The sequence below is a fragment of the Grammomys surdaster genome, unplaced genomic scaffold (assembly GCF_004785775.1).
Source record: "Grammomys surdaster isolate TR1022 unplaced genomic scaffold, NIH_TR_1.0 64, whole genome shotgun sequence".
Lineage (NCBI taxonomy): Eukaryota > Metazoa > Chordata > Mammalia > Rodentia > Muridae > Grammomys > Grammomys surdaster.
In genome coordinates, this window is record NW_021604566.1 from 9,665,723 (window position 1) to 9,677,865 (window position 12,143).

Here is a 12,143-nt window from a genome sequence, read left to right on the forward strand (position 1 = left end):
TAGCCTAAGGAGAAGGGACACACTCAAAATCAGTGAGCTCAGCTGTGTAACTGTGGAATAGCTCTGGGTTGTAGATTCGCAGGTTCTTGGGGGGTTTTGGTGTTCTGTTAATGCTTCAGAGTGGCTCTCACCACCAATAGCAGCTGGAAACAAGGGTATTCCTAAACATACCTTTCTCCTGCCCTTATCCTACCACCAGGAAATATGATGTAGAAAGTTCTCAAGTGTTTGGCAAACAGTGGTACTACTTCCAATACTTCTGAGAATCAATGTTGTTGGTATGTAGCAAGAATGTTTTGATTTGAAATAGAAAAATAAGCTAGAAACATTGGATACAGACTCACTATAATATACAGGCTAGAAACATTGGATACAGACTTACTATAATATACAGGCTAGAAACATTGGATACAGACTTACTATAATATACAGGCTAGAAACATTAGATACAGACTTACTATAATATACAAGCTTGAGCTTCATCCTTACTTGCAAAGTCTTAGTTACAGTGTACATACAAGAATGCACTTCCAGGGAGATAGCAAGATGGCTCTTCAGTTCAAGGTGCTTGCTACCAAAGCCTGATGGCCTGAGTTCAGTTCCCACAGCCCACTTGGTAGAAGAAGAGAACCAGCTGTCATAGTTGTTCTCTGACTGCCACATATGTGCCCACATGCAAATAAATATTAAAATATTAAATATTAAAAATATATAAAAACCATGCAAACCCTTCTTGATTCTGTGTCCTCTTCGGCATATATAATCCAGTACTCTGTGTTTTGCTCAGCCACAGGGTTGAGCACTGCTGAGTGATGATGACAGGGGTTACTTGCATCCAGGGTGGCACCATGTAGCACACAGGCTGAAACCATCTTCGAGCTCTGAAGAAGCTGGTAACACGAGCAAAACAGTGTCTCAGGAGACTGAGTTTAGCTGCTTGCACACTGGACAGAAGGCAGCAGAAGTTGTTGTGGGACAGAGATGATGACATCCAGACATGAATCGGTCTAGGCAAAAAGAGCTAAGCCCAGAAACTCCAAAGGGAAAAAGTCAGCATCAGCTGTAAATAAGTTCAAGTGCCACCAGGAGCAGGTGGCACTCGGGGTGATGACAGAACAGTAGGATACAAACTGATACATCTTATAATGCATGGACATTCATAGTGGATCATGACTGGTTAGTCAGGAGACTCCTCTAACAGTGGAACTATGGAACAATGAGGCCTGAGCAAAAGAGTTCCCTAAAGAAATGAAACATCAAACTCAAGGATTCAGGTTGACATAATAAACATTTTTTTTGGAAAGTATGTAGAGGTGTCTGCAGAAGCATGTGAGACAGATATAATGAAACAGGAAATTATTGTGTACTGAGTCAAGGTCAAACAGTTTGTACTTGTGAATGTCACTTATTTACATAATCCCACCTAAAAATGAATCCAAATTTCCTTTTTCTGTAAAGCATAATCAGTACAGTGACCCTCTAAGCTTAAACCTTCCTGCTGCCTGGTCTTTTAACTAAAAGAATAAAATTAACACTGCTTTCATGCAAAAGGCCTATCTTCAGAGAGTAAGGACATGCCTACATGCAGGTAATTGTCTTACAATTAAATGCAGAAGAAAATGTTGACTGGAAAATGCAGATCCCTAAGCCTACACCCCAGGGTTGAACCTCTGAAAAACATCCTGACTGACATGTGGTGACTGTGTAATCAGGGTTAGCAACAATGAGGTAGGAGTTCTGTACCTAGTACTTCGGTTCATCTTGCAAACCCAGGGGAACCAAGTATCTCTCTGGGGTCCGTATCACCATTTCTCCTCTTACCCTGTGAGGGCTTGCTTTCTTTGGCCTTCCTCACTGGCTGAAGACAGAGAGCCACCCTGACAAACACCTTCCCACAGCTCCCTAGTACTAGCAGGTCCCTGCTTGACCCTCTTCACCTCTCTGAGGAAGCAGGCAAGTTCTAGGAGAGGTCAGAGGCTTTCAAGCATCCTAATTGTTTCTGACAGTATACTAATTGTAAGATATTCTCTAGTCTAGCAACAGTTTTGGAAAGTTCCCAAAACATAAACAAATGAATCAGAATATTATTATTTTTATTAGACTGCCCAGATATGAGTTACTCCTGCAAGTCATGTCTTATACATTTGGTCTATATGAGAATTTTGAATTAGCCAAAGATATAGAAGTTTATTTTTAGTCCACTGAGTTTACAAGGGGCTTCCTAGATATATTAATTTGGCTTAATCATTCCCACAATGTGGATGGGTAAGAAAATACCTTACTTGTAAGTATACTCAGTTTTCATTTGGAAATTATTGTTGAATAAAGTACTGGGTAGAGGGGTATTTCTTGTGAAGACTAAGTGAAACTTTGTGCTTCAGAATTGCTATACCTTCAAGCCATACTCTGAAGCATTATAAACACCTGTAGAACTTTTAAATATGCTGTACAGAACTGGATTTTCTCTGGCCATTTTCCAGTATTTTTCTCTTTTTCTCCTATCCATTGTTTTCGTATAAAGTATGTTCATGTAAGTGCTGGGTAACTTTTAGAATTCTGAGTTAATAAATATTGTGATAACGTACCATTAAACCAGATAGAGACTCTGAAAGGTTCCTCCTAATGAGGCACTAAAGTGAACCTGGATCCTTTTCAATATGAGCTGACTCTGGGCTGCTGACAGAATAACATACTTACTTCTACAATAAGTAGGAAGGAAAGTGATAATCATGCTTCTTCGGGAGCCTGCATTATGTTCATTAACTTAATGCATACTACAGGCCAAGAGAGGCTTTTAGGGGGTGGATCTTACACAGTATCTAACACAAATGGCAGGACATTTTGGGACCCTTTAAATACTTGGTTTTGGTTGATTTATATTCTTGGAGTGACTGTCCTTTAAACATTTAGAATATTCAGCGTGAGGCTAAGACTTACTGAGGTTCTGACAGCTCATAGGTTATCAGTTCAGCATTACAGACATTACAGATATCTTTTACACTTCTTATTGAGGTTGCTACATAAAAGGTGATAGGCTTAGTAGAAGAGTTTACTCATCCCTGGGACCTTTAATGGTCAGTGACACTGATTTCCTTGAATGCTCAGCACATGTGACCCTTGAGTGACATGAAATGAACAGATTAGGGAGCTATTCTGACCTCTGACCATGGAACTATACTCACCTCATTCACAGGCCTTGGGAACAGGTTCAAATGTTCACCTGCAGGTAAACTACCTGAGAATATCATGATCTTCTCTGGAGTCCTGGCCTTGTCCCAAGTCTGTGGACAAAAATGCCAGAATAACTCCTCTTTACTTCATTGAGCTAAGGCCATAGTTTGTGGCCATGTAAGAATAGCTTGGGGAGGTTGGGAGAATTCTATGATATTAAGTATATGTTGCTGTCCTTACAGTGAGCAGCAGTCACCAATACTCACTAAAGTATTAAGCAGTCATTGAGTGTGTGCAGGCTACATGTCATAAGAAGGCCTCTCTCCCAGAGACTTACCTTCTAACTCAAGAGATTGAGAGGAAAAGCTAACAGATTATCTGTGATGGTGAGGGCTGAGTTGGAACAAAAGACAGTATATCTAAGAGCCCTGTATATGATTCCTAGCCATCAGGAGGAGCCTGGGGGACTTCCAGAGACAGTCTTGAGTAGGATCTTGAGAAAACAAGTTCTTCCAGAAGTAGAGAGGGGCAGATGAGTTTCCCAACTAAATGTGCCCAAATTTGGCAGAGTCTGGAAGATAAAAAGATTGTTTTTTCTGAAAAAATAAAAGTGCCATTTGTTGTCATTGACCCCTATGTGGGGTTCCTGATTAGGAACACACACTCACAGGCTGCAGTCTGGTGGTTGGCTCAAATCCTGGACTGACAATAGTATGAAGCTGAGCTTGGTGCACAGTTTACCCTTTGCAAACTTCACAGTGCTTTGTCTGCAGATGGGGAGGAGAGTCAGAGCCATTCAGTGGTGTATTGCAAAGAGTTAATAAACTTAAACAGAAAGTAGGCACTAAATGTTTGCACTGGGTTAAACTTTATAATAATTTCAGCCAACATGTCCCAAATGCCTCTTCATATAAAGATAGAATAGAGTAAGTGCCTTGGTAGGGCCCCCAGAAGAAAAAGACACAGTATCTGGTCTCTGGAAAATGTGCAGTCAGGTGAAAGAGTTGGGCACATAAACACAGGACAGTACAGCATTAAACAGAGCTATGTGGATGTCTGACATATGTAGGAGCATCTCCAGAGAGACCCCTGCTATGGAGGACATTCTTGGGAGAAGGGAGGTTAAGGCGAATTTTTCTCTTGCTATTCATTTTTGCTTCTTCTTGTGGGAATCAGGGAAGGTCCATCCAGACCTGCTTTTGGTCATCTTTCAATCCCTGTGGCCAGCTTGATCTTGGCTCCTCTCCATCCACCTGGATATGTTCACATGGCTCCTTTGGACATGAGACTGTGACAGGAACAGAGCAGGTGTGCTCTCTATTTGCCTACTAGCCAGAGACCTAAGTATAGCATGCAGGAGCCAATGGCAAAAGCTAGGGAACTTGATTCTCAGAGTGGTCCTGAGGCCTTGGGCTTGGGGCCGCATTCTTGGTATTCCCCTGCTTGTTTAACCACGCTGTTTCTGTTATTTGCTGTGAGTTTCAGTGGCTCCACCACCTTCCTGTCCAAGATGAGGATCAGGATCTCTAGCAGTTTCCAGTCCCTATGTTGCAAGGAGTACAGGCCACCTCCCCAGGGGCTTCAGTGAGCATCCACAAGATATTCCAACTGTGAGGTCCACTCTCCCAGTTCTTTCTGAAATGCCTCACATTCTGACACTGTCCCACAATCTCACATCTGATCAAGTCCCTGCCCCTTTTCATCACTTTGATCCTGAAGAAGAGATAGTCAACTCTAGGTTCTTTATGGATACTGAAAATGGGGAAAATGTTAATTTTTTCACTTTGTCACCAACAGATTGAGAAAGGTAAAAGGGGGATAGATGTTCAGCATGACAACCTACATTCTGTCCAGAGTGATTTAGGGGAGTTTTAAAATTCTTTCTGTAATGTGTAGTAGTGAGAAATGGAAGACTCGGGAGCTAGAACAACTTCAGATGCTGGCACTGTCACCTTTGATCAGAGTGATCTCAAGAAATCCTACTTCTCCAAACTTCCTCTATACCATGGGATAATAGTTGATAGAACCTCAGAAGCTAGGGGAAGGCTCACTAGATTGCCATGTCTGAGCTACTTGGAGTGTGGCTATTCTCAAGGTATTTTGGGTCAGGTTTCTTCCAATGCTGGACATGTCTTGGAATATAGTGATGCCTCTGAAGCTTTATACAAGGTTTCTATGATGTTTCAGGTAAGACATATATTCAATTGTGAGGCTAATGGGATTTTATGAGCACTCACAAGGTCTCTCAAAAGGAAAACTGATGGTATCCCCACCCCAGTCCTGTTTGGGTTAAATTGTTTTCTCCTTGTCCACTGCATGCAAGTATGAACAAAAGTCCCAGCCTGCTATATACGTGGCCACACTTCTGTTTGGAAGTTCCTGAAGGCTGCTTCAGGGTGTGTACAAACTGTGGTTGTAGAGACAGATTTTTGTGATTCAGGTTTCTTTTTTAAAGCTTGAGCCAGCCTGATTTACCATTGCCAGCCACATGCTATAGGTGTTTAAACAGCTTTGAATGAAACGCGCTTGTGTCTTTGTCATAGCCCTGCCTGGCTCAGCAGGACTCAGTTGGGCTTCACCCACTTACACATCTGCATGTCTGTGTTCCTCCACACATTATGTTAGTCAACCTGCTCAGAAGAAATAAGCAAACTTTAAATTGTGAAGAAATTCTCCTTACACTACTATTTAAAATGAACAAACAAACAAACAAACACAAAGTATCTGTCTCAACATATTTTTTCCAAATGTGTGACCTTAGGCTTTATAACCAATAACCAAAATTATTCATTATAATTGGAGAAGCTTGCAGTTCACAAAATGACAGCAGAAATTTTTACTCAATAATCAGGAGGTACAGGTCAGTGATGTGTGACCCTTTTATTGTGTGTTACACCAGTTCAGAGAAGCCCAAGACCCCATCCTGTCACTCACACTCAAATGCTTCCATGAGTCAGCACTGCTGAGTTTTTGTGAGCTTCATGTGAGCACCAGTCATGGTGATGTAAAATGGTGCATGTTTCTGTGTTACGAGGGGAGGAATATGGGGCAGGGAAGAATTCTGTGGCTTTCAGAATGTTTTAAATGCCAAAGTTTAAATGAATGAAGGAATGTCCTTAGGGCCAGGGGGGATGGAGGAGATCATGGAAAAGGTCTCCTGGGGAAAAGAGCATAAGCATCAGAACTTGAACCAGAGGAATATTTGGGGGCACACGTGGAAGAGAGCTTATTCTGAATAGAAAAGACATACACCAGATGTCAGGTATAAGACAGTCCAGAGGGATCCCAGGGACTACCTTGATACATTCCCACTTCTAAGCTACCACAGGAAGCCATAATAACCATGATTTCACCTTGCACGTTAGTTGCTGCTGGAACTACATTTAGGTTAAACCACCAAAGTAATTTCTTTTTTAATCTTGAAAAAATAAATAAATAAAAATCAGATCAAATGATTTGAACCATTTTCTCAGACAGAAAGGTTTGGTAGAAAGAAGTTCTCCTTTTCTTTTAGGGCAGGTCCGTCCGAACCATGACTGTAAGCATGTGTTGCTGGAAACTGTCACTTTCCACTCTGCGTATGTTGTGGATGAATCAATATTTGCCAAGAGTTCATGTAACCTCTTACATGAAGCTTTTTGTTACATCCACAAAAGTTTAAGTCACTTTCAAACATTCTATCTCTATACAATCAAAACATTAATTTATATTTTTCCCCCCTGAAATATACGAACAGAACATCATTCCCATCACCTAAAACTGTCGTTCAGATTATTTAAGTTGAGCTGGGGCAGTGTCTCAGTGGATAACTAGGCTTACCATGCAGTCGTGTAAGATCTGAATTCAGATCCCCAGCACCCACCTGTGAACCCCACCTGTAGCCCCAGTGTTGGTAGGAAGGGACTGAGACCTGAGACAGATCACTGGTGCTTACTAACTGGCCAATCTCGATGAAACAGTAAATAGCAAGTTCAATAAGAGGCTCTTGTCTTATAAAATAAAGTAGAGATGGAGAGTGATTGAAGTCCAGACCCAAAGTTGACCCCTGGTCTCCATGTTCCAGGATACACATGCAACAAATTCGCGAGAACACACAATAACATTATGTCAGGCTCAAGTATCCTATCCCTTACTTACTGAGTGGTCTCCAATGATGGTCCACAGATCTCACCTGTCCTGAGACATTATCGGAGTGAGAAACTTCCATTTGGCTTCACCTTATACAAAGTGTCCTTGGCTGTTCACATACTCCTCCTAGTTTTCTTTGGCTCCTCCCACTCTGCCTCTCTTGCCCACATTCTCCTTATTTTGCCTGTTTTCCATCCACTATTCTCTAAATGGCCAGTTCTACTGTGACTATTTTTATCCCAAAGTCATTGATTGACTGAGTTCATTTAATAGAGATGTGGAACACCAACTTTCACATGTTGTTCAAAAGACAGGCATAAGCACTGGTGCACTGAGATTCTTCAGAAGGCAGTAAGGGGCTCAGAGACTCGAGGAGGATGGAAATGCGGAACTAGGCAGTGCCAGAGTGCTTCAGGGCTACCACTCTACCCGCCCCCATCTTCCTTCTTCCCTAATAGTATTTGGACTGGACTTTTGATTTTGTGATATTTAACATTATTCTCTAGGTAAATTCTGCCAGTCCTTTTAATACTTAGACATCTCCCAACAGCATGGCCAATGGGAGAATTTCTCTAGGTTTAGTTTTCATACATGTAAAGTAAAAATAATGGTTTAAATTGTTTCTAAACATTTTCTGGCTTAGAAAGAATCCTATCAGCTAAACTAACTACATACTTATATTGGAAGCTGTACTAAAGTGTATTTCTTGTGTTTTTACAAAGTAGGGGTTTAACATGCAACTCGCAGGTAGGATTAATTTCTAGGAGAAACTATGCCTTGTTTTTGACTTGTGAGTGATTAATTTTAGGTGGTTTAAGTTAGTTGTTTAATTTTGTTGTGGTGGTTGTTTGGTTTTTTAGTTTTGTATATATATACATATATACATATATATATATATATATATATATACATATGTATGTATGTATGTATGTATGTATATATATCTCCTAAACAGCAGACTAGAAGTAAACTTACTAGTCAGGGAAATTTCACTGCACCACATAGAATTTCTTCCTGCTTCAAAAGTCTTTGCTTTTAGCCTTAAACAGACATACTGGCTCAGAAATGTGTTAACTTAAACATGTATACTGAAGCAAAAATTGCATAATTGCATAGTATTATAATTAAATTATTAACTAATTGTTAATTTGTATATGCATATTAATGCAACTTGGTGACCTTTTCAAAAATCATTTTGGGGTGTGTTCGGGATTTAGGTTATTTATTAAAAAGACTAGCCCAGGACTTTTGAAAGATTTTGAATCTTTATTTAGGTCCACAGACTCTTCATAACAATTAGATGACTATTTTCTTTAATACTCAAGGAACAAATGCAATGTTTAACGCACAGTAACTTAACTAGGCCCATTCACATGGTCATATGTTCCACAATGTAACTTGATTTTCTCCACTGAAAGCACATGTATCATCATACAGTATTGTGGGTTCAGAGCGTCTCCCTGTCTACCTGGCCTCATCTTTTGCATGTACATTTGTAATAATAGGTGACATTTGAGTCTTCAAAAGCCCATAGTGATTATTTTCCCCTTTTATTCTATTTTGAAGGTTCTGTGGGCAGTGGTTATGTTTTATAAGTTTGATTAAGTTTAGCAACTGTCACTATTTGGGAGGGCTTATTACAGAAGACCAGATATACACACAGAATACATACACACAGCATATAATAAACTGTCAATGTAAGGAAAACAGTAACAAGTGAAATCTTTAAGTCAGGCTATTTATCCCTACTTCAAAAAAGATGGAGCAAATCAAGGAGCATGCATGTTTCCGATGGGCCACAGTGAAGTTACAGCCAGAGCTGAACTGGCCACAGAGAGGTTAGGGACAGGAGAGCATCACTGAAGAAATGGACTGTGCTTTAAAGGAAGAGAGAGGCTCTGGAAATACACAGGCTTAAAGGAAACTGAAACTGGAGTTTGGTTGATCTGAAAGGGCTGTCTGTGGAAGTGCAGTAATGCCTACAGATGCTGGCTAGCATGGTACACTATAAGGAGGTTGGGCTCTTGCCATATGAGTGGAAGGAGTGGTACTTTTAAATTTTCTTTATTTTCTGAAGATGAGCAATGTTCGTGATTAACAATCTTAAAATTATCAGATGGCATAGATCAAGCATACAAGTGTCCTCCCTGTTCCTGACTCTGCTGACCATGTGCTCTTCCCAAAGGCAACATGTCTTGTGCGTTTTTCCTGGTATCTGTATCTACATATATATTTATCTCCTTTTACACAAATACCAGCATACTGCACATTCACAGTTACTACCTAGAGCTTTCTGGGGAGGCTATCATCTTAGGCTAGGACAGAAGTATAGGATCCCTCAGCCCATCTGGACTCCATAGTGAGACTGTGTAAAAAACAGATACTCAGTACAGTATATACTTGTTTGAACATTTTAAATAAATTCAAAATGAAAAAGGTCAGTTTAAAAGAAAAGAGCTGGAAGATAGCTCAGTGGTATAGTGCTTGCTTACCTAGCAGTTGAAAGGTCCTAGATTAAATTCTCACTATTGAGACATAAAGAAACAAATAGGATTTCAGCTTTTAAAAAAAAAAAAACCAACAACAAAAAGTCTTCTGAGTAAAGGTACGCTTACTTATTTTCCACCTTAACTGGGTTTTTGGAAAGCAATGTGGAAAATATAGCATGGATTCCTGCTGTTCTCTGATGGTTTGGGGGCTAAGTACTGCCAAGAAATCAAAGACATTAATTAATTCTCCATGGAAATTTACACACACACTAAGTAGACTAAAAAGGAACCATGAACACTGTCATGTCAGATGCATTCAGGTGTTCCTGTGAAATTTTGACATAAAATGTATACGGCTGTTTGGATTTTTAAACCTTTTTGTATCTTAGAACTACAGATAAAGGATGGTAGCCCAGGCTAAAACATGGTAGCCCAGGCTAAAACATTGTAGCCCAAGGTAAAACACTACCTGCACTCTGCTTTTGTTGCTGTTTAGCAGTATAAGATGAATTGCAATTCATCTAACATTAACAGATAAATGACTTCACAAGTCTATAAAAAAATTAAATCTGACTCACTGAGGTCTGGAGGTATAGTTTGTGACCAGTGTGTAGAAGATCTGGGTCCCATCCCCAGAAATGGAACCAAAAAGAAAGTATTCGATATGCTAATTTGTTCAGTGATGGGGAGGGAGGAGAGCCCTAAGAACTAGACTGTAATTGGCGTTACTTCTCGTCACGGGGATCCCACTGCCAAGGAGCCTATCCAGGTTGCTGTGTCCTGTCATTATCATTCTTTGTGGGAAAGTTGCAGTCAGAGAGCCAGCACGCTGCTTGGACCGTGAAGATGTGTTTTCTAATTGGTGTGTCAGCAGATGGCTGAAAGGAGGAGAACTTGTAATAGCATGCGCAGTTGTCACTGTGCTCTGGTGTTGGGTACAGAAGTCTGACTAAATAAGGCAATGTCCCAGTAGCCTTATCAGCATTTGACCGGAATCTGGGCAAGCCGCTGATACACTGGGCCTGTCCACTGTCTTCGCTCTCTGTTCACGTCTTAACAGATGTGTGTTTATCACATCAAAACTTACTGGCCCCAGCACTGAGAGTTGTGACATTTCTATTTTATATAAAGTTGAATAAGAATGCCATCTAAGTCTCAGAGAAAGAGTTCGGTTTAGTGTTGCAAAAATATGTTATGCATGTAAGCATGCTTATTTTTAGTGCTAGGTCAGGTTTGTTTAGGAGTTCATTCACCAGCCCTGGGCTATTGAAGTTCCTCACTAACCCCACCTTTCCCCTAGTCCCCACTATGCTCCCCTGCTGGCTTGAGGTTAAGGGATGGGACAACTCTAAAAGTAGAGGTTCAAGGGAAGAAAATTCACAATCACTGCCACCCATTGTAGTCACTGGGTATGAGGGTCAAGGGACAAAGAGGACAAAAACACAAATGGTAAATCCCAGCCAGTCATTAGCTCACTGTTCTTCATTCTCTCCATCTCTCTGCTGCCCGTTTGTGTTTCTAAAAAGAAAGTGGAGGAGTTTGTGTAGAGTAAATCCAAGGCCTCAGATCTGTTGCCATTTTCATGGCAATATCATTGGAGCTTCAACCTGAGCTTCCAGCTAGGGCTTGGGAGGAGAAAGAAAGGCTGTGTTCCCGGGGATTCTGTTAAAGAAATTTCTGAAAGTAAGACTCCTATTGAAACACTGCTGAATACAGATGTAACTAACAATAAAAGTAGATTTGTGGGCCAAAGCTCTGAGGCAGCCTTGGAACTTATGTCCAGCCTCGAATATCTCCACACAAACATTTTATGCCCTCTCAGACTTTCTCCTACTTTCTCTCTTCTTTTTGTCTTTGTTTGTTTGTTTGCTTGTTTGGGTTTTTTGGTTTTGTTTTTGGGTATCTTTTTTTTTTTGAGGCATGTTTCTCTGGGTAGCCCTGACTGTCAGGGAACTCGTCCTGTAGACCAGGTTAACCTCAAACTCACAGAGAACCACCTGCCTCTGCCTCTGAAGTGCTGGGATTAAAAGTATGTGCCACCACTTTCACTCTTCTTAACCTTCCCTATGTAAGGGTAAAGTTTCACAGTCCTTGGCTTCTGACCTCTGTATGCAGCCATCAGTTTAGAGTTGTCCTTTCCACTCTATAAACATTCCAGGTAGTAAAGTATGTCTGTTATGGTTCCTTGATGTGCATAAGTCGAAGACAATGGTGGCATTCTCTACATTGTTTACTTTATATAAGTATACAGCACCATGCTATCCAGCTCACGTTAATTGTAAGTTTTAAAAATATGTTAGTAACTTTTTCTGTGTTCATGCATGTATACATATACACCTGTGTATTCTCTATAAT

The 12,143-nt window shown here is 40.6% G+C and overlaps 1 protein-coding gene across 1 annotated transcript in view; it reads left to right on the plus strand.

Moving 5' to 3' along the window:
- Nucleotides 1-12,143, plus strand: part of Jph1 (junctophilin 1) — an 85,330-nt gene that overhangs the window by 23,250 nt on the left and 49,937 nt on the right. The window lies entirely within an intron of this gene.